This window comes from Tupaia chinensis, unplaced genomic scaffold, assembly GCF_000334495.1.
Source record: "Tupaia chinensis unplaced genomic scaffold, TupChi_1.0 Scaffold000458_1, whole genome shotgun sequence".
NCBI classification, from domain to species: domain Eukaryota; kingdom Metazoa; phylum Chordata; class Mammalia; order Scandentia; family Tupaiidae; genus Tupaia; species Tupaia belangeri.
This window is the reverse complement of record NW_006159966.1, coordinates 54,822-74,156: the sequence shown is the minus strand read 5'-3', so window position 1 is coordinate 74,156 and position 19,335 is coordinate 54,822. Positions and strand designations below refer to the sequence as shown.

Here is a 19,335-nt window from a genome sequence, read left to right as displayed (position 1 = left end):
GACCAAGATATTATTGAACATGGTAATGCACCTTCAGGGCTATCTCTGGGTACCACTGCTGGCATACTATTTGAAGGCCCTCACTTCCTTGAGAATGCCTGCCATCCTTGTGGCTTAGATTTCCTCAACATGTTCTACAATTGCAAATACGGACAAGGAGGTGAATCCAAGCAGCACGTTGGTTAGAAAATGTTTGTGCACATTAGTTGTTTTGAGGTAAGAGAGGATGACATTTAAACAAGCAAGCTGGATTCTTAGAAGAAGAAATGATCAATTAGCTATGTTGGCAGGTGGGAAGAGTGGCACTGAAGATAGAGCTTTAAGATTTGGCTAGTTATTTCCATCTGGCTAGCAGTCTGAAGATGGTATCCCAGGACAGGGTTTTTTGTTGTTGTTGTTGTTTTTAAGTTTTTTTAAGTTTTTAAATTTTTTTCTTTCTTTCATAGAGTGAGAGACAGGTAGCCCTGACAGGTTCTTCCCACACCACAATTCTCCTCCCAGTCTTTCAGTCAACCAGTACTTCTGGTTGTGCCAGTCATGTTAAGTCCACATCATATCTGAACCCAGGTCTTCCCAAATATCTCTAGTACAATGCAGTGGTTCCCTACTGCCTGTGCCACAGTGACTGGGCCAGGATAGCTCCATTTTGGCTGGCAGGTAAAGAAGAGGTTCTGCCTAATGTGGATTTTAAATAGGCTATCTATTAGATCATCAGAAAAGTCATAACATACTTTTCTATGCAAAAATGCATCATGACTTTCCCAATGATCCAATATATACTTTATTTTCCAAGCTATTTTTGAGAAAGAGAGGAGATGCTAACATCAGGCAACAACTCTGATTATACCAGTTTAAACAAAATATATGATCACCCTGAATAAAAATACAGAAGGGTCCTCAGACCAGAGCAATCTTGTTGATGCCTCTGTGGTAAAAGATGACCAGTGTGAGCACCCAAGTGACTCCTGTGGGAGTCCCCTGGCATAAGCGGACGTGAGCCATTTGTTATTGCAACAGCCAAGAAGGTGGTGTAATGTTACTGAGAGGAAGGGAGCTTAATGAGGAAATCCATTATGAAGGTGGCCCAGGGAAACTGAATGCTTGGCGGGGGTCACAGAAAGTCTGGCTTTTCCCAGTGGGTGTTTGTTCTAGTGTATCTCTTGTACAAAATTGCATTCCGTTACTTTCACTTTTTGACCTAGAATTATTAGAAATCAGAGTCAAGGAAAGTAGAACCTTAAGGTAGCCAAAGTAAGCAAATGAATAAAGGGCAGGATTCATGACACTCTTCTCTGACATGCACATCATTTGAAGAGACTTCTGAAGACAAGCAGAGGATTTACTTGGCCTCTTTATATATGATTGCCACTCCTAGGTGAGAGACAGAAGTTCAATATAGGTTGGATCACAGGATAGAACATTGTGGTGTCACGAAACCCTGTTCCACATAACAGTGGTAAATCAGATCATTGAAAACAAGGAGAGGAGGAAAGTGTCATGTCTTGGCAGAAGGGGCTGGTATAGAGATTCTATATGATATCTAATAATCAAGTCTCATTTCTGCAGAGAGGGCTTCCTGTTTGTAAGATGGCATTGTTGGGAACCAGCAGTTAGAGTAATGTAAGATGACATTGTCTGGTCATGTCTTGAGAGGAAGCTGCAGCAGAAAGTAGCACTGACTACTTAGCTAGAGATCAGGCAGAAATGCAGGTAATTCAATGGGTGTGGCTTTGGAAAAGTAATAATGGTTGAAGTTCAGATAGAGGATTAGACAGTGGCACAGCAGTAATATAACTGAACCCACATGGAAGGTTCCAGGTTTGTATCCTGGGGCTTCCCTGTGCATGATGGCTGTATGCACACTTGATCTAGGCTGGCAGAGGCTGCAACTGGATTGTGGTGTGGAGACCCTGTTTGAGGTGACTCTCTCTCTCATGGAAGAAATAAATAAACTTAAAAAAAAAAGAATCAGATAATGTACATCTTAGATTTCAGTTGAGTACTTTATTCCTCTGGAACTTACTTGAGAATTAAAATTACATGAATAATACAGTGAGCAAGAAATGTTTGTGAGAATTTTTTTTAAGTTAAAAAATTGAAGACGATCGGGTCATTGGAAAAGTCATAATAGATTTTTGCGTAGAAAAATTTGTCATGATTTTTCTAATGACCAAATAGTACTGAAGTTTAAACAGCACAGATTTTTGATGCTAAAGCCCAAATAGGATCTTATCAATGTGGGGACTTCTCTTTCCCATAGAAGAATGTCACTTTCTCAAGTCATACGTAAAATGAATGTGATGCTTTATCAGACATTATTTAATTGCAGACCTTACTTCTATCAGGAGTTTATATGACAATTTTAGAGTAGTTACTGGCTATCTAAAAAATAGACAGTTACATTATACTGTTAAATAATAGCTCTATAAGGATCTTGTTATACCATTATACCCTGCCTATTGGCATGCTATTAGAAGAGAACAGGATCTTTGTAAGAATCTTATTATGCCAGCTGATAAGAATAATAACCTGTACAATCTAATGTGAGATAAAGACACACTTAAAAGGAAGAATTTATAAATCAGTTTAGAAACAAGAACAAAATATGACAAAGTGAGAAATTAAGACCATATAAATTAGGGCTCTCCAAGGGTATTATAAAAATAAATTGCATAGATGCCAAGAAATTTGATACCCATTGTTTGTAAAGCTGACCCATTCCTTATTTATTAATTTTTTAAGGTTTTTGTCATAGGGTATGTACACTTTCCAGAGAGAGACTGTGAGAGAGAAAGTAAGAAATCACCTCCCAGGAGAATGACCACATTGTGGTCCCTTCTCCTTCACTGTTTCTGGGATTTTAGGCACTCAGGCACATATGCCTGGCCTGATCAGCCAGGTGGGAGTCCAGTACCTTAACCACTACACCACCTCCTGGCCTCCATATTCCATTATAAGACAGAACAAATTATTTTTTTTTTCCTATTAATATCTAAGCCAAAATCTATTCTCTTAGCTCTGGAAAAACATAAGAAACCTAAGACAGTTCTCATATAGTATTATTTCAAGGTCAGTTTATTATATTCTTCAGAGTCTTCCCTTCTTCAGGTAAAACATTTTAATACCAATTGGTTACATTTCACAAAGGATATATTCCCTATTCCCCTCACCTCTGGTCCTATCTCATTTGATTAAAGCATGTGAACTGACCAGCTTAGACTAGGACCAGAACCTTTTGTTCTGAGCATCCCATGTAGCCTGAGGTTCATTTGCTACTTTTTGGTAGCAAGATCCTTCTAATGAAGAAGATTTGGCTACCCATGAAGTGAGATAGGCCAGTAAACCAACAACTCAGAGACATTGGTCTACTTTCTTTTGTGTTCATGAAGATTGGCAATGAAGAATACTAGTGTATCCTTTAGAAGCTTGGCTGATTTAAAAAGTTCTGTTGTGGGAAAGGGGAACAAATTTGTTCAAGATGACACTAGGAAATTCAAAACAAATAGGAATCAAAATGGGCCAGATTAGATATTTTCAGCATAGTTTACTGGCTTAAAATGCCAAAGAGGACAGGAATTTCCTAAAACCTAGGCTAGGAAGGGTTTAAGGTATCTCAAAATCTCTTCTACTTTCCAGTCTAGATTATTACCACAATGTTTAATGACTTCCAGGACCAAAAGTAAGCATGCAACAGTCATGTTTTATATGCATGAGTATTACCTCCTTTTAAAGATCTAATTGTCTGGGAGTACTTCTGATTAATTTTTTGTGATTTAGCTAATGAATAATGATTCTCTTGTCTATCTATTAATGTTTCATTCGAAAAGCAAAGTAGCCAAACAACAGGAATGCTAGATCCAGGAACAATTTGTTCTAGTATCTGTTTTATCTTGTCATAAAGTTATTAAACTTGTTATAAAGTTATTATAATTATTACAAAGTTATTATAATATTATGTCCTTTAGCTATATAATCCAGAAGTTATCTGTTGTAATATTGTTTTTTCTTTGGTGTTTTGTTTTTATTTAGAGGTTTCTGCCTTAGGGTACATACACTTGTCAGGGAGGGGAGACAGGAACAGTGAGAGGAAAAGTGAGAAATCATACCCCAGGGGGATGGCCACACCATAATCCCTTCCTCCATTCTCCTTGCATGCACTCAGGCACACGCAATGGGTGTGAATTTTAAGCCACCAGGTCCAGGACCATGTGGAAAGCCAGCAACATAACTACTACACCACCTGCTGGCCTCTGTAATATATGTTTTTTAAAGCTGTAAGCATGTATGCCATTGGCTCACATGAGAAAAGAGAAAGTCTATCTCACCTTTTCCAAAGACATTTTTGAAAAGTTCTGTGTAAGTTTTATTTCGCAAATGAAATTATTTTTCCATTTGCTTAAACTAATCACTCTTGGAATGCTTGATAACATGTTTCTTTGAACTAGCAATATCTGTAACATAAGTGTTTTATAAACATTTGTGCTTCTAATTTAACTTTATACCAACCATTTAAAATTATCAGGGCCATATATTTAAACAAATTATCTTACAAAGTAATTAAATTTATGCATGATTATTTGTTTGAATTTCAGACAGTTATATATTACATTTTCTTAGAAGAGGCTACATCTGTATTTTACATATATTAAGTCAGTAATTAGCTATGACTGTGATGACTTAAATCAGAAAAATTATTGTATTTGAGTAATATATATAATAACAGATCTATTTTTTTATTTTACTTTTTATTTTTTGAGATGTTTTTGCTATAGGGTGCATGCGCTCGCCAGACAGACAGAGAGAGACAGAGAGACAGAAAGTGAGAAATTCCCCCCCCCAGGTGATTATGGCCATGCCACAATCCCATCTCCTCCATTTTCCTCTCTGGATCTTGGGCACGCAAGCACACACACCTGGCGTGAGTTTAAGCCACTGGGTCCAGGACGCAAACTGCGGTTGACTACGTGGGAGTCCAGCGACATAGCTGTCACGCTAACTGCTGGTCCCAATAACAGATCTATTTTGATATTCAGGAGATCTTTAATGTGGACTGAATTATCATATGAATTATTTACAAATAAGTGTAGCCACGATTTTGGAACTCAGTGACCATTTAATGTACACCTATTCCCTCTTTCTCTATATACATATATATATGGGTATACATACATATGTGTGTGTGTGTATAATATGTATATGTGCACACACACACACATATGTATGTATACCCATATATAATTGTGAGCTAGAGGGCAGGTATGCTTGCCAGAGACAGACAGAGAGAGAGAGAAACCAGCCCCCAGTGAGGCATGGTCACAAAACAATCCCTCTCCATTTCCCCATCCTGTCAGAATTTGTCAGAATTGGCATTCAAGGACAAAGGCGACTGAAGCTATGCTCTATACCCCATGTTCCAGACTCCCAAAACACTGAGTTGGTCTCCACACACTGAATGTCTAGACAGGCCTAGGTGCACGGTAGCCAAGCATCTAGATTTCAATGACTTTCAGGGCTGTTGAAATCCTCAATGCTTATTGAACCTCCTGCCTTACGGAAGAAACTCCTTTTTATAAATCTGAACTAAAAATCTTTCTGTGGATACCACATTACAAAACACAGTAGAAGAGAGATTTTGTCATAGTATGACCAGAAATCACCACAGGGGCATAAGAAATATGAGAAACAAAGAAAATATTTTTCCTCTAAGGGAAAAGAGTAATCCTTCATCATCCACACACAGTACAGTGGAACTCATGGAAATGTCTGATAGAGAATTCAGAATATTTATAGTGATAAAACTAAACAAGGTGCAAAAGCTGAGAGGCAATGAACTCCAAAAGCTGCAGGAGAAAATAGACGAGTTCCAGGAGGTGAGGAAGTTCTTGCACAATCTGAAAAAGGAAATACACACCACAGAAAAGAATCAAATACAGCTCTTAGAGATGAAGGCTGCAATACAGGAAATCAAAACCTCCCTTGAAAGTATTGAAAGATTAGTCCATGTGGAAGATCGAATCTCAAATGTTGAAGACAAAACCTCTGACCTAGAAAAAAAAAAAAAAAAACCCTGAGAAAATAACCCTCCGAAAATAAGAATACTATATGAGAAATACTAGATACTATTAAGCGCTCAAATATTCGATAATCAGTATCCCAGAAGGGGAAGAAACTAATAAGGGCATTGATAATCTATTCCATGAAATCCTGGGAAAAAACTTTCCAAATCTAGAGAGGCATTCAAATATCCAGACCCAAGAAATACAAAGGACCCCTAATAGAATCAACCCAAGATTTTCTCCAAGGCAATTCATAGCCAGATTGGCCAAAACCACAGACAAGGACAAGATACTAAAATTGGCGAGAGAAATGTCAGGTTACTTAGAAAGGTTTCCCATCAGGCTAACATCAGACCTCTTATCAGAAACAATGTTAACAAGGAAAGAATGGGAAAATATATTCAAAGTGTTAAGTGAAAAACAGTTTCAACCAAGAATAGTATTCTCAGCAAGACAATCCTTTATATGGGAAGAAAAAATAAAAACATTCTCTGATGCACAAAACCTGAAAGAATTTTCCAAAACCAGACCAGCTCTTCAAGAAGTTCTGAAAGTAATGTTTTATCAGGAAAACTAAAGACCCACATACAGAAATAAGACAATAATAAGGAACCCAAAAATGACCAATTTAATGCTAGGGACAAGAAATATCAATAATAACACTGAATGTTAACTTCCAGCATTTAAACGAAAAGATTGGACCACAGTAACACTGCAGAAGAGAGATTAATTACATAAGACTGAACTGGTAAAATAGAATTTTATGACTTTTGACTAAAACATTACTGATTTTTTTACTATGCTTTGTTTTCCCAAATTAAGCATTTTGCTTTCTTTTGAGCTGTTGATAGGTTCCCCTCTAGAATTGGAGAATATTTGGGAGTATTCTTATTTGTGGCAGAATGGTTATTTGCATAAGTTCAATAATACCTGTTGCCTTGAATCAGAAATTGGAAATACTTGTTACTGGACAGGGCTTTGACTGGAATGTCATGTCTGAAGAGTAAACCAGAAAACTATGGAACTAAGGTAGATCTCAAGTAAGCCAACAGAAGCTCTTGCATAGATGGCCTGGCACCATAAACAGTTCTGCATGGCGGAGGGGATTAGAGAAGCTATATGAAAGAATTCTTACCATAAAACAACCTGGACTTTTCCAGCCCAGCATTATAATCAGTAGAGATTGCAAAAGAGCAGCCATAACCAGAGGATTACCTTGAGGAAAACTTTGAAGAAAGAAAAAGAGACTGATCTTTGCTAGCAGATGGTATATCACAGAACACTAGGTAGGCAGGGCTGAATTGAGAAGGTTTATGTGTGAATTGTGTGCTTGGTGTTTGCTTTGGAACAATTTAAGTAGTTGACATGTAAATATTTTCTCAAAAATATTTAAAAACATACTGTCTCTGTTGTTATAGAGTCACAAACAAAATCATAACAAGTATTTCAAACACTATCTTTAAAATTCAGTTTTTAAAAATTTTGAAAATTTTAACTGTCCAGAACTATCAAATATGAGCAAAAGTTTTTTGATGTACAAAGTAAATGTTTACGGGAAAATGTAAAAATAAATAAATAAATGATAAAAAAATAATTTGTCAGAATTTTGGGCATGCATATACATGTACCCAGTATGTTTTCCAAGCTGTCAGGGCTGGAATTTGAACTGTGGTTGGCCATCTGGGATCTGGCTCCCTTAACTGCTAGGATACAGTGGACCTACTATATATTAAAAAATTATTTAGTATCATTTTATAACCACGGTTAAGATGTGGCTTTTGGGAGCCAGCAGGTGGCATGGTGGTTAAGGGCACTGGACTCCCACATGGCTGACTGCAGTTCGAGTCTCAGACCTGGTATCTTGCTTTCTCATTTCTTCTCTTTCTCTGTCTCATCTCAATCTGGTCAAATTAAAATAAATAAAGTTAAATAGCAATAATTCTTAAAAATAAAAATATATGGCTTTTGACCCAGTCTAGGTAGTACAATATTTAGTGTACTGGACTGCAGTGCTGGAGGCCATGTGACCAACCATGGGTTTGGATCCCCAGGTGGGCCAAAAAACATGCCAGGTACCCAAGACCTGAGGAGCTGGAGGGTTAGGGATGGATCAAGACATGAGGGGATTAAGACATGACAAGACCCTGTTGAGGGTGCTTTCTCTTGTCCTCTCTATGTATGCGTGTGCACACACACACACACACACACACACACACACACGATGTGACTCTGTCAAAGATTCACTGTAAAATAATGAAGTAACTTAATAAGTTATAAACTTTTTTTTGGAGAGGTTTTTACTACACGGTGCATGCGCTCGCCAGAAAGATAGAGACAGAGAGACAGAAAGTGAGAAATCAAACCCACGGGGGGATGGCCACACCGCAATCCCTTCTTCATTCTCCTCTTGGGATCTTGGGCACACACGCACACGCGAGTGGAGTGAGTTTAAGCCACCGGATCCAGGACTCGAACCGTGGTCAACTACATGGGAGTTCAGTGACATAGCCATTAAGCCAACTACTGGTCCCAGTAAGTTATAAACTTTTTAACACTCTGTGATATAGTATGTGTGCTTTCAAAAACAAAGGCAAAGGGACCAGCCATTGGTGTAATGGCTATGTTGTTGGACTCTCATGTAGTCGACCGTTGTTCAAGTCCTGGATCCAGTGGCTTAAACTCATGCTGGGTGCATTTGAATGCGTGCCCAAGATCCCGAGAGGAGAATGGAGGAGAAGGGATTGTGGAGTGGCCATCCCCTTGGGGGTGATTTCTCACTTTCTGTCTCTCTGTCTCTCTCTGTCTTTCTGGCAAGTATATGTGCCCTATAGCAAAATGCTCTCCAAAAAACAACAAAAAAAACCAAAGGCATGAAGCAATCATTTCATCTCTTGAATTTAAAATGCAGTTACTTATTTAAATGGCTGACAAAATAAAAATTTCCACCCTTCTCAGTTTCAGAATTGGTTTATAAATTTTAAAAAATATTCGTTTATTTAATTCCATTTATTATTATCATCATCATCATCATTATTATTAATTTGATCAGAATGAGAGAGAAAGGGAAAGTGAAAAAGCAAGCTGCCAGTCTGGAACTTGAATTGTGGTCAGTCATGTGCGAATCCATCACTCTTAACCACCATGCCACCTGTAGGCCCCTCAAGTATTTTTAATTTAAATAATGCATATAAAGCAAGCATTCAAAAGAAAAAACAAAGGCTGGTTTCCTCAATTTTCTCCTGTGTTTTCTATTGCTCTACATGATGAATATAATCATAATCACAGACACAAAAAAAATCCAAAGCTTAAGAAATGCAGAAAATAGCTTGATATCTCTTTTTTATGGGTGAGCAGCCAGTTGGGGCTGTCACTCAGGCAAGAAACATCACTCAGGCAGGAATTCAGCAAGTGGGCCAAAGGGAGACTCAAGTTTTCAAACAGGAAGCAACATGGAATCTGCTTCTGGCTTTCAGAGGCTGCTGGTGTAAAGCTCCAAAGCTCCTGGGGAAAGATGATGCCTGCCTTTGTAGTCAAAAGATCACCAGGAGGATTAAGCTCAGAAGCTAGCTTTGTGTAGTATGCTTCTTTCATTGAAAGGGGGAACTGGCCTGAACCAGCTAATTTTAGTCTGAACTGTGACATTTAGTGTCCCATATGCTCTAGAACAAATCATTCAACCTTGCTGCGTCATAATTCTTCCATGTGTCTGTAGCCCAAATGTCTTAGATCCATTAGACTATCTCTACGAACGAAAATAACATTTCTATTAAATTACAAAATTACAGCGGAGAAGATACCGCCAGTTTGGCTGCCAAAAATTAGCCCACTGAAATGTCCTCTGGGGACATGTGGGGGTTTTGCAGGTGCTCTCTTAGGTGCCCTTAGACACAGACTGTGTTCTCTGCTTTGTGACACTGCTGCCTTTAGCTCCTCTATATATCACTGGTCTCCATCCTCCCTGCCCTCTTCCTGTGGGGAGCAGAGGCAGACACACTTGTCTTCCCATGCAGCCCCTCCTAAACAGGAGATAGACCTTGCCAGGACATCTTAGCACAGCACAGATTTGACTTGTAATGTTTATCAAGACTATACTAAAGACTTCTAGCAAGATAAGAGAAACAGAAGACATCTTTCTTCCCTCCCTTCCCTCCCTTCCCTCCCTTCCCTCCTCCTTTTTCACTCTGAGTACCTACTATGTGCCAGGCATTAGTAAGCAAAAATAGATGGGGTCTCTGCTCATAGATCCTATATTAGGGGAAAAAGTCAAGATGGCCAACTTGAAACACTCACTGTGGTGGTTCTTTGGGAAGAAAGGCTAAAAAATGTCAGTAATGCCTTTTCTTTTAGCAAAGGAGTGAGGTAAGACTGACTTAGCACAAGAAAAAGACTATAAGGCTTTCTGGAGCACAGAATCTCTACCTGGAAAAGTAAAGAAAGAATCAGTCTCCTGTTCTTAATGAGGCTCCTGAGCCCTTCCCTTACTCAGGGTAGGAGGAGGTAAGAGGACCTCTAATCTGGAACTTTGAATTTCAAACTCCAACCTCAGACTCCAAAGCTCCCCATCTGCAGAAGAACAATGAAATGGGTATAGAGCTAACGCTATCATAGGGAAGCACACTGCAATTCTACTTCTAGAGAAAACTTTGGGACCATCTTGGCAGCGGACTAGCTGGTGGAGTTTGAATTGTGATCAGGATCAGGCAATCTGTTGTCCCTACAGCAGGTGAAAGCACAGAACACCACACAGGTGCAGAAGCTCTTGTGGTTGGGGGAAAACGGGGTGAACACATGCAATAACTGAAGCCTACTGACAAATCTGGACACTTGCCTCCGACTAGTGGGCAGGGCAGGCTTGCATTCTTTCTCCCCTTAGATGCAAGTCATGGGATGTGGCTACCTTCTCCAACTGAGGCTACCACAGTGCTGGTTCTCTGGACTCTAAGTGTGGGCAAAGGAAAGAAGAGGGCACCTGCCAGAGAACCCTGTTCTACGTCTGGGAGGGAAGGTTGGGCACTGTCCCAGACCACTTCCTGTTCCTTCAGTAAATGATCTAGCACCCAACTCCTTGCATGAGTCTGCCCAAGATGGAATTAGTTCCTTGAGTCCTGGAGTTTATACATTACATGGTGAAGGTCAGACAGAGAAACTTGCCTCTGGCCCCTCTTGAACAACCTTTCCTGGGACCACATTCAGGACTTCAGGTGATCCATGTAGGCCACAAAGAACCAGCTTGTTGGGTCTCACAAATAGGCTCGCCTACAACCCTCTTGAGCAAACAAACCAAGGGCTCACTCTGGTTTGGTGAACTGCCTCATCTACTGAAATTATAAACAGGTACATAAGCCCTGTTTGGATCTTAAAGGCATGGCTGGCATGTGACCCCTCCTGGATCACCTTAGCCAGAGCCATATCTGGGTCGTGGGGGGCCACCCTGTCTCCAGAAAGAACAGACAGGTCTAACAGATTTGGTGGGCCACACAAGCCTGGGAATTCCTCCTCAACTCCCTGATTTGATTTCCTTCATAGAGTCACCTTGCCCCCATGTGCTTCATGGACTTGCCGCTTGGGTCTCACAGATAGGCTTGCCGCTGGCCCCTACCAGACAATCTTGCCAGGACCGTACTTGGGCTTGGTGGGCTGCTGCTGCCTCATCCCAGAAAATTACAGGCAGTTTCACAAGCCTTACTTGGAACTTAAAAGCACAGCTGGCCTACCTGGTTTCTAGCCTCTTCTGGGCGACCTTTTTCCAGGGCCACACTTGGCGTCCCGAGAGTCACTCTGCCTCCTGGGCATTAAATAATCTACTCCATATTTCAGGAAGAAGCAAGTACTCCAGATGCCTAAAAATCACTGCAGAAACACATGGAAGAATTTCTGAGCTTGAAGACGAAACCTTTGATTTAGTCCAAATAGCCAAAAAGAATGAACAAAAATAAAAATGAGGAAATTTGGGAAATTTTAGACAACACTATCTGATCAAATATCCACTAAATGAGAATTCTAGGAGGTCAAGAGACAGGCAAAAACGTGGAAAATCTCTTTACTGAAATATCTGGAAAATTTCCAAATTTAGAGAAACATACAGACATCCAGATCCAAGTAGAATCAACATAAGAAGATCCTCTCCAAGGCACACAATTGCCAAAGTGGCAAAAGTCAAATACAAATATAATATTCTAAAAGTGGCGTGGCGAGAGAAGTATCATTACTTATAAAGTTTACCCCATTAGAATAATCTCAGCCCTCTCAGCAGAAACTATGCAGGCAAGGGGAAAATGGAAAGATATAGTCAAAATTCTGAAAGAAAAACAATTTCTGCCCAGAATACACACCTGCAACATTTTACCTCAAACTGGGAGGAAAAATAAACTCATTCTCAGATAAACAAAAACTGCAAGAATTTTCTAATACTAGACCAGTTCTTCAAGAAATACTTAAGGGAATACTATATCAGGAAAATGAAAAGGAGATAAATCGAAATAAGAAAATGTAAAACAACTAGGAAAATAACAAAATGGTAGGAATAAGTCTGTACATATCAGGAATAATGTTGAATGTTAATAGATTGAATTCTCCAATTAAAAGGCACAGACTGGCTTTTTAGCAACAGGTTTGCTGCCAGAACACAGGTGTCATGAAAACTACCACTAAGTCAAAGCCAGAAAGGAGAAGATTTACATCAACATCATTGTCATTGGACACGTAGAGTCCTGGAAATCCACCACTACTGGCCATGTGATATACAAATGTGGTGGGATTGACAAAAGAATTATCAAAAAACTTGAGAAGGAGGCTGCTGACGTGGGAAAGGGCTCCTTCAAGTATGCCTGGGTCTTGGATAAACTGAAAACCGAACGTGAGCGTGGTACTATTGGTATCTCCCTGTGGAAATTTGAGACCAGCAAGTATTATGTAACTATCATTGATGCCCCAGGACACAGAGACTTTATCAAAAACATGACTACAAGCACATCTCAGGCTGACCATGCTGTCCTGATTGTTGCTGCTGGTATTGGTGAATTTGAAGCTGGTATCTCCAAGCACAGGCAGATCCATGAGCATGATCTTTTAGCTTACACTCTGGGTGTGAAACAAGTAATTGCTGGTGTTAACAAAATGGATTCTAATGAGCTGCCCTACTATCAGAAGAGATAGGAAATTGTTAAGGAAGTCATCCCCTATTTTAAGAAAATTGGCTACAATCCCAACATAGTAACATCTGTGCCCATTTCTGGTTGGAATGGTGAGAATATGTTGGAGCAAAGTGCTACTATGCTGTGGTTTAAGGGATGTAAAGTCACCCGTAAAGATGGCAATGCCAGTGGAACTACACTGCTTGAAGCTCTGGATTGTATCCTACCACCAGCTCCTCCAACTGACAAGTCATTGCATCTGCCCCTCCAGGATGTGTACAAGACTGATGGTATTGGCACTGTCTCTGTGGACTGAGTGGAGGCTGGTGTGCTCAAGCCTGGTATGGTGGTCACCTTTGCACCAGTCACTATGACAACTGAAGTAAAGTCTGCTGAAATGCACCATGAAGCTTTGAGTGAAGTTCTTCCTGGGGACAATGTGGGCTTCAATGTCAAGAACGTGTCTGTCAAAAATGTTTGGCGTAGCAATGTCGCTAGTGACAACAAAAATGACACGCCAATGGAAGCAGATGGCTTCACTGCTCAGGTGATTATCCTGAACCATCCAGGCCAGATCAGTGCTGGCTACACCCCTGTACGGGATTGTCACACAGCTCACATTGCTTGCAAGGTTGCTGAGCTGAAGGAAAAAATTGAATGCCGTTCTGGTAAAAAGCTGGAAGATGGCCCTAAGTTCTTGAAATCCAGTGATGCTCTCATTGTTGATGTGGTTCCTGGCAAGCCCAAGTGTGTTGAGATCTTCTCTGACTATCCTCCTCTGGGTCGTTTTGCTATTTGTGATATGAGACAGACAGTTGCTGTGGGTGTCATCAAAGCTGTGGACAAGAAGGCTGCTGGAGCTGGCAAGGGCTGAAAGTCTGTCCAGAAAGCTCAGAAGGCTAAACGTATATCCCTAATTTCTGCAATATGAGTCTTAATCAGTGGTGGAAGAACAATCTCAGAACTGTTCGTCTCAACTGGCCATTTAAATTTAATAGTAAATTTAAACATCATAAAACCTTCAGAAGGAAAGAAAAATATTTTGTGTGCAATTGTGTGTGTGTGTGTGTGTGTGTGTGTGAGTTTTAAGTTATTAGCTTTTAAAATCAGTCCTTTTTAATGGAAAAAACTTGACCAAAAATCTGTCACAGAATTTTGAGACCGATTAAAACAAAGTTTAATGGGAAGGAAAAAAAAAAAAAGGCACAGACTTGTTGAATGCATTAAAACAAACAAACAAACAAAAACAAAAAAACCCCAGGAACCTTCTATATGTGTTAAGAAACACATCTCATGGATAAATATGAACATAATCAGAAATTAAAAAGGATAGTACAATAAATACTGAAGGGAAAAAAATGATAATTAGGGAGTACTATGGTGACTACACATGAACAAATGGAACACCTAGAAGAAATGCACAAATTTCTGGACACATACAATAAACTTAGATTGGAAGAACTTGAAAGCCTGAATAGACCAATAACAGGCAATGAATTTGAATCAGTAATGAATAAGTATTCCAACAAAGGAAAGACCAGATCCTTATGGCTTTGCTTGTACTACAGAAGAAAATGTAAAGAAGAAAATGGTATTATTTCTTCTCAAACTGTATCTAAAGATCTACATGGAAGGAATCCTAAATTCATTTTATGAAGCCTCCATCATCTTGATATCAAAAGCAGACATGGACACAACAAAAAAAGAAAACTACAGACTAATATCCCTGGTGAATACAGATGAAAAAATTCTCAACTGGATACTAACTAATAAATCCAACAGCGCAATAAAAATATATTCACTATGACCAAGTTAAGCTTTATGCCAGGGATGCAAGAATGGTTCAGTATACACAAAACAATAAACGTAATACATCAACAGAAGGAAAGATAAAAATCATATGATCATCTCAATAGATGCAGAAAACGCATACAACATCTTTTTGAGATTAAAACTGAACAACATATGCATGGAAAATACATTTCTTAACACAATAAAAGTCACTTATTATGGAAAGTCATGAGAAGCTACTTGAAGAGTTTTAGGTAGGAAGTGACATGGTCAGGTGTGATCTGCCTGAGTAGAAATGCCAGTCCTCTGGGGACAGAGCGAGCATACTTTAAGCCACATGTAAAAGAGGCATAGCCTAGAAGCAAAGTAACTGTAGTAAGAAATATGTTCTCTGTGGCCCAGCTGTGGTAACAGTTGTGGCATAACATTCTAGAGTGCTAGAAGATTGGAACTTTGATTCCCAGGTCAATCTGTACACTAGAACAGACCGATTCTGGCTGACTGGAAAGCTTAGAGGAGGAGACTGCAGCATGGGACCCTATTCGGGATATTTGCTTTGCTCTGTGTGTGTGTGTGTCTCTGTCTCATGGAAGAAAAAAAATAGATAAATTTAAAGAAAAAAGAAATATAAACTTTGTAAACTGGATACATTTTTAAAAAGAGTTATTTACTTAATTTTACTTATCACTGTTATTTTTCAATTTGCTACAGGGCATGCACACTCATCAGAGAGGGACAGAGAGAGGGAAAGTGAGAAAGCAAGCCACTGGGTCCAGGACTAGAACCACGGTTGGCCATGTGAGAGTCTAACTTCAACCACCACAACCTGCTGGTCCCAAAACTGAATACATTTAATGTTTTATAAAGTATTAAAAATAACAATCGGGCTAGTAGGCAACATGGTGGTTAAAGTGGCTGGATCCCACATGGCTGATTGAACAGTACAAACCTGAGACCTGGCAACTTGAAAACACACCAGACATGTGAGTGCCCAAATAGTGAGAGCATAGAGTAGAAAGGATTGCAGCATGGCTGTCCCCTTGGTAATGTGTGTGTGTGTGTGTGTGTGTGGGTGATTTCTCAATCTGCCTTTCTTTATCTCTCTCTGTCTCTCTCTCTGGCAAGTGCACATGTCCTATACCAAAACCAAAAACAAATGAACAAAAAAGCACCACCCATACAAAACTTGTACACGAATACTCAAAGCAACATTATTTATAATAGTCAAAAAGTGGGAACAACCCAAATGCTTATTGACTCATAAACTGATCACTAAACTGTGCTATATGCATAGAACAGAGTCATTATTTGGCAATAAAAAAAATGAAGTACTGATAACATGCTATATAACATGGTGACCCTTGAAAACATCATGCTAAGTGAAGAAGTCACAAAAGACCTCATATTTTTTAACTCTATTTATAGAAAATGTCTAGGATAGGCAAATTTATAGCGACAGAAAGTAAATGAATGGTTGCTTAGGGTTGGGGAGGAGGTGGGGGTATTGACTGCTAACAATGGTGGAGTTTCTTTTAAGGGGAACACTGTTGTAAAATTGGTGATGGTTGCATAGACTGTGAATAGACAACAAAAGCACTGAATTGCACAGCATGGTAATTGTATCTCAATAAAACTGCTATAAAATAAAATAATTTAGAAAGGGATCTGGGAACTAGGGACATCGAAGAACTGGCTCTCAATCCTAAATTCTTCTCACATTGTATTTATTGTACTCCAAATAATTGTAGCCAGCACAAGAGACCACAGTGACTGTCTTGCTAGGATGAGTTGGGAGGATTTATGGCTCTATTAAATACATGCTGGAATGCAAATTAGCAGTACCAAGCAGCTGTTTCAGTTAATCAGTATGAGGGCTATAAACAATACTCAAAAAAGTGCTCAATTAGCAATTTGAAAGAATGGTCTTAATTTGTTAAAAGAATACTATTTTTCCTTTTAGCATTTTTCCTTTAAAAAAATAAATCTATACTTTTTCTTGAAATCTTGCTTCCATTAAAAATATTTGTTTAAGATATTGCTTCAGACTTTATTTTCTATCCAGTTCTTGAACTGTGATTAGGAACATATGAATCATTGTTTATTAACTACTACATAGGTTCAAAATAGCTTCAGAGAAAGGGAATATGAGGTTGAGCAGGTGGCAGTGCTTCCGTTTTCACACTGACAAGGCCAGGGTTTCTTAGGGAAGCATTCTTGGTATCTGTGTTAATCAGTTTCATAGTTCCTCAGCTGGTGTGTGTGTGTGTGTGTGTGTGTGTGTGTGTGTGTGTGTCCAATTTCATTTGGCTTGTGCTGCTCACTCTGTTAGGTTTTCATAAACATTCATTTCATTTCCCTTTCCAGCTTCCGCCCTACTGGTGTGTGCATGCCAAAGAGTAATTCGGCCTTAACCACTTGCCATGTAGGCTAGTTCAATAACCTTGTTTTATGTATGAGGAAGCTGAGACTGGGATGATAAGGAACCTTGGTTAGATTGCATCATTAGTTAACGAGAGGGCTTCAAGCTGGAACTCAAGTCACCTGATTCATTTCTCTTAGTGAAACACTCTATTTTCTAGCTTCAACCTCTCCCTTTTTCAGTTTTAGATCAGTGAATAAGTATCTACATGAAACATCAATCTATGTTCCTTTCTCATAGGGTGGTATCTGTGTAGTGTAAATGGAGGGAGAAAAAAAAAAAATCGAAGGCAGACCCTTTCGAGTCATTCTTTTCCCCAAATAGCAAAAAAGTTCTCACTTGTTTCTCCTATTAATAAGGAGACATCCACATGTTTTTATTAGGTAGCAGCAAACTACAGACTAATATCCCTGACGAATACCAGTACCAAGGCTTTGACCTAATGAATACTAAAAAAGGAATATCAAGGTCATTGGAAATTAAGTCATTCAGGATTGTCCCTCACCTGGACTACAAGCTTCTTTATCTCCCTGCTTCTGCTTTGGCTTCCTTAAAATCCTGTCTGAAGGGAGTATCTTTAAAAACAAAAAAAGAGAGAGAAAGAAAGAAAAAGAAACAGGAAAAGTAAGCTATAGGTGTCTCTTCTTAACTCTCCAAATCTTTTCACTGCATTTAAATAAGCTCCCAATTTCTTTCTTGGCTAAGGAAGCCCTCCAGAGATCTGGCCTATGGTGACCTTCATATGCACTAGAATGGTTCCCAATTCAGGGCTTTTGAATTAGCCTTTGCTTACTCTTCCTTATTTTTAGAGGACTCATTCAAATCACTGCTTAAACGTCTTCTCTGAAGGGCCAACCTCTCAAATAGCCACCCAATCACTATCACCATCACCACTTACTGTAATTCTTTACAGTCAGTTTAACACATTTCTTTCTTCTTTTCCCTTTCAGATCTATCCCTAGAACCCAGGCTATCTTCATCAGTGCTCAAACGACGGCCTGCAGTCGTGCATAATAAAAAACAAACCCTTGTGTTCAACCAAACTTTGTCAAATGTAATTTGTCTCATGTCATGACAAGATGTATAATATGTATGAGTGTACCCTTTCTTCCTCTCCTATCTTTCTCAAACAGGACCAAACTTGACCCATAATGAGAATACAGTTAAAAAAGTCCTTCTCATCTGTCAAGGATTTCCATCCTTGAAGCTGTCCTTGAGGAGACAGTGCGACTTGACTGCATTTGCCTTTCGGATACTAAGTGGAAATAACATACTAGCTGTTCATCCTGGGTTTGGCGTGTCAGGGATCAAAGGTTTCCTTTCTGACGGGTGGGCACTAGGGCCCAGAGTTCCCTCGGGCTTTGGTGAAGTTGGGCTCGGCTGAGGGCCTGGTGCGCCGGGAGTGGTCTTCCCAGAGATGCTGGGGGAAGGGGCGGAGCTATGCCCAAGGATGGGCCGCCGGCCGCCGTCAGGTCTGTCGGGGCTGTCGCTGTGGGAAGGGCCCACGGCTCCAGGAGAAAGCAGAGCTAGCCTCGTGGCGGAGAAGTAGCCCAGCTGGCCCCAGGCGGTAAGACTAAGGGGTCGAAGGACTGGAAGCAGAGCCTGGAACCAAACCGTCAAGCCAAGGCCTGGGTGCTTGCTAGCTAAAAGGGTTAAACGGTATCCAGGACAACGGGCCAGGAAGCGCGCAAGACGTCCGCCGCAGGTTCGTAGGTCAGCCTGGAGTTTAAAGCTCCCACTGAGCGGGCTCTCGCCAATGGGGAGGCCGCCTCGATGTCATGTGACCTACAGAGTCGCTCTGCTAGCGGCCCTGGAGCACGTGGGAAGGTTTTTCTTTTTTTTTTTTTAACCTTGTTCCTTTTTAAAAGCCCACCCACTTTTGCGCGGGATAAGCCACGGGATTTCTCTCGCGAGAGGCAGCCTCTCGCGAGAGTGA

The 19,335-nt window shown here is 39.9% G+C and overlaps 1 protein-coding gene and 1 pseudogene across 1 annotated transcript in view; both read left to right on the top strand.

Moving 5' to 3' along the window:
- The first annotated feature begins 129 nt into the window (after nucleotides 1-129).
- LOC102498379 (elongation factor 1-alpha 1-like) lies at nucleotides 130-18,413 on the top strand (annotated as a pseudogene).
- Nucleotides 18,414-18,681: 268 nt separating this feature from the next.
- AKAP11 (A-kinase anchoring protein 11) overlaps nucleotides 18,682-19,335 on the top strand; it is a gene marked incomplete at its 3' end in the record, with an annotated part of 53,017 nt that continues 52,363 nt past the window's right edge. Inside the window, 1 exon segment of the mRNA XM_027774578.1 lies at nucleotides 18,682-19,104.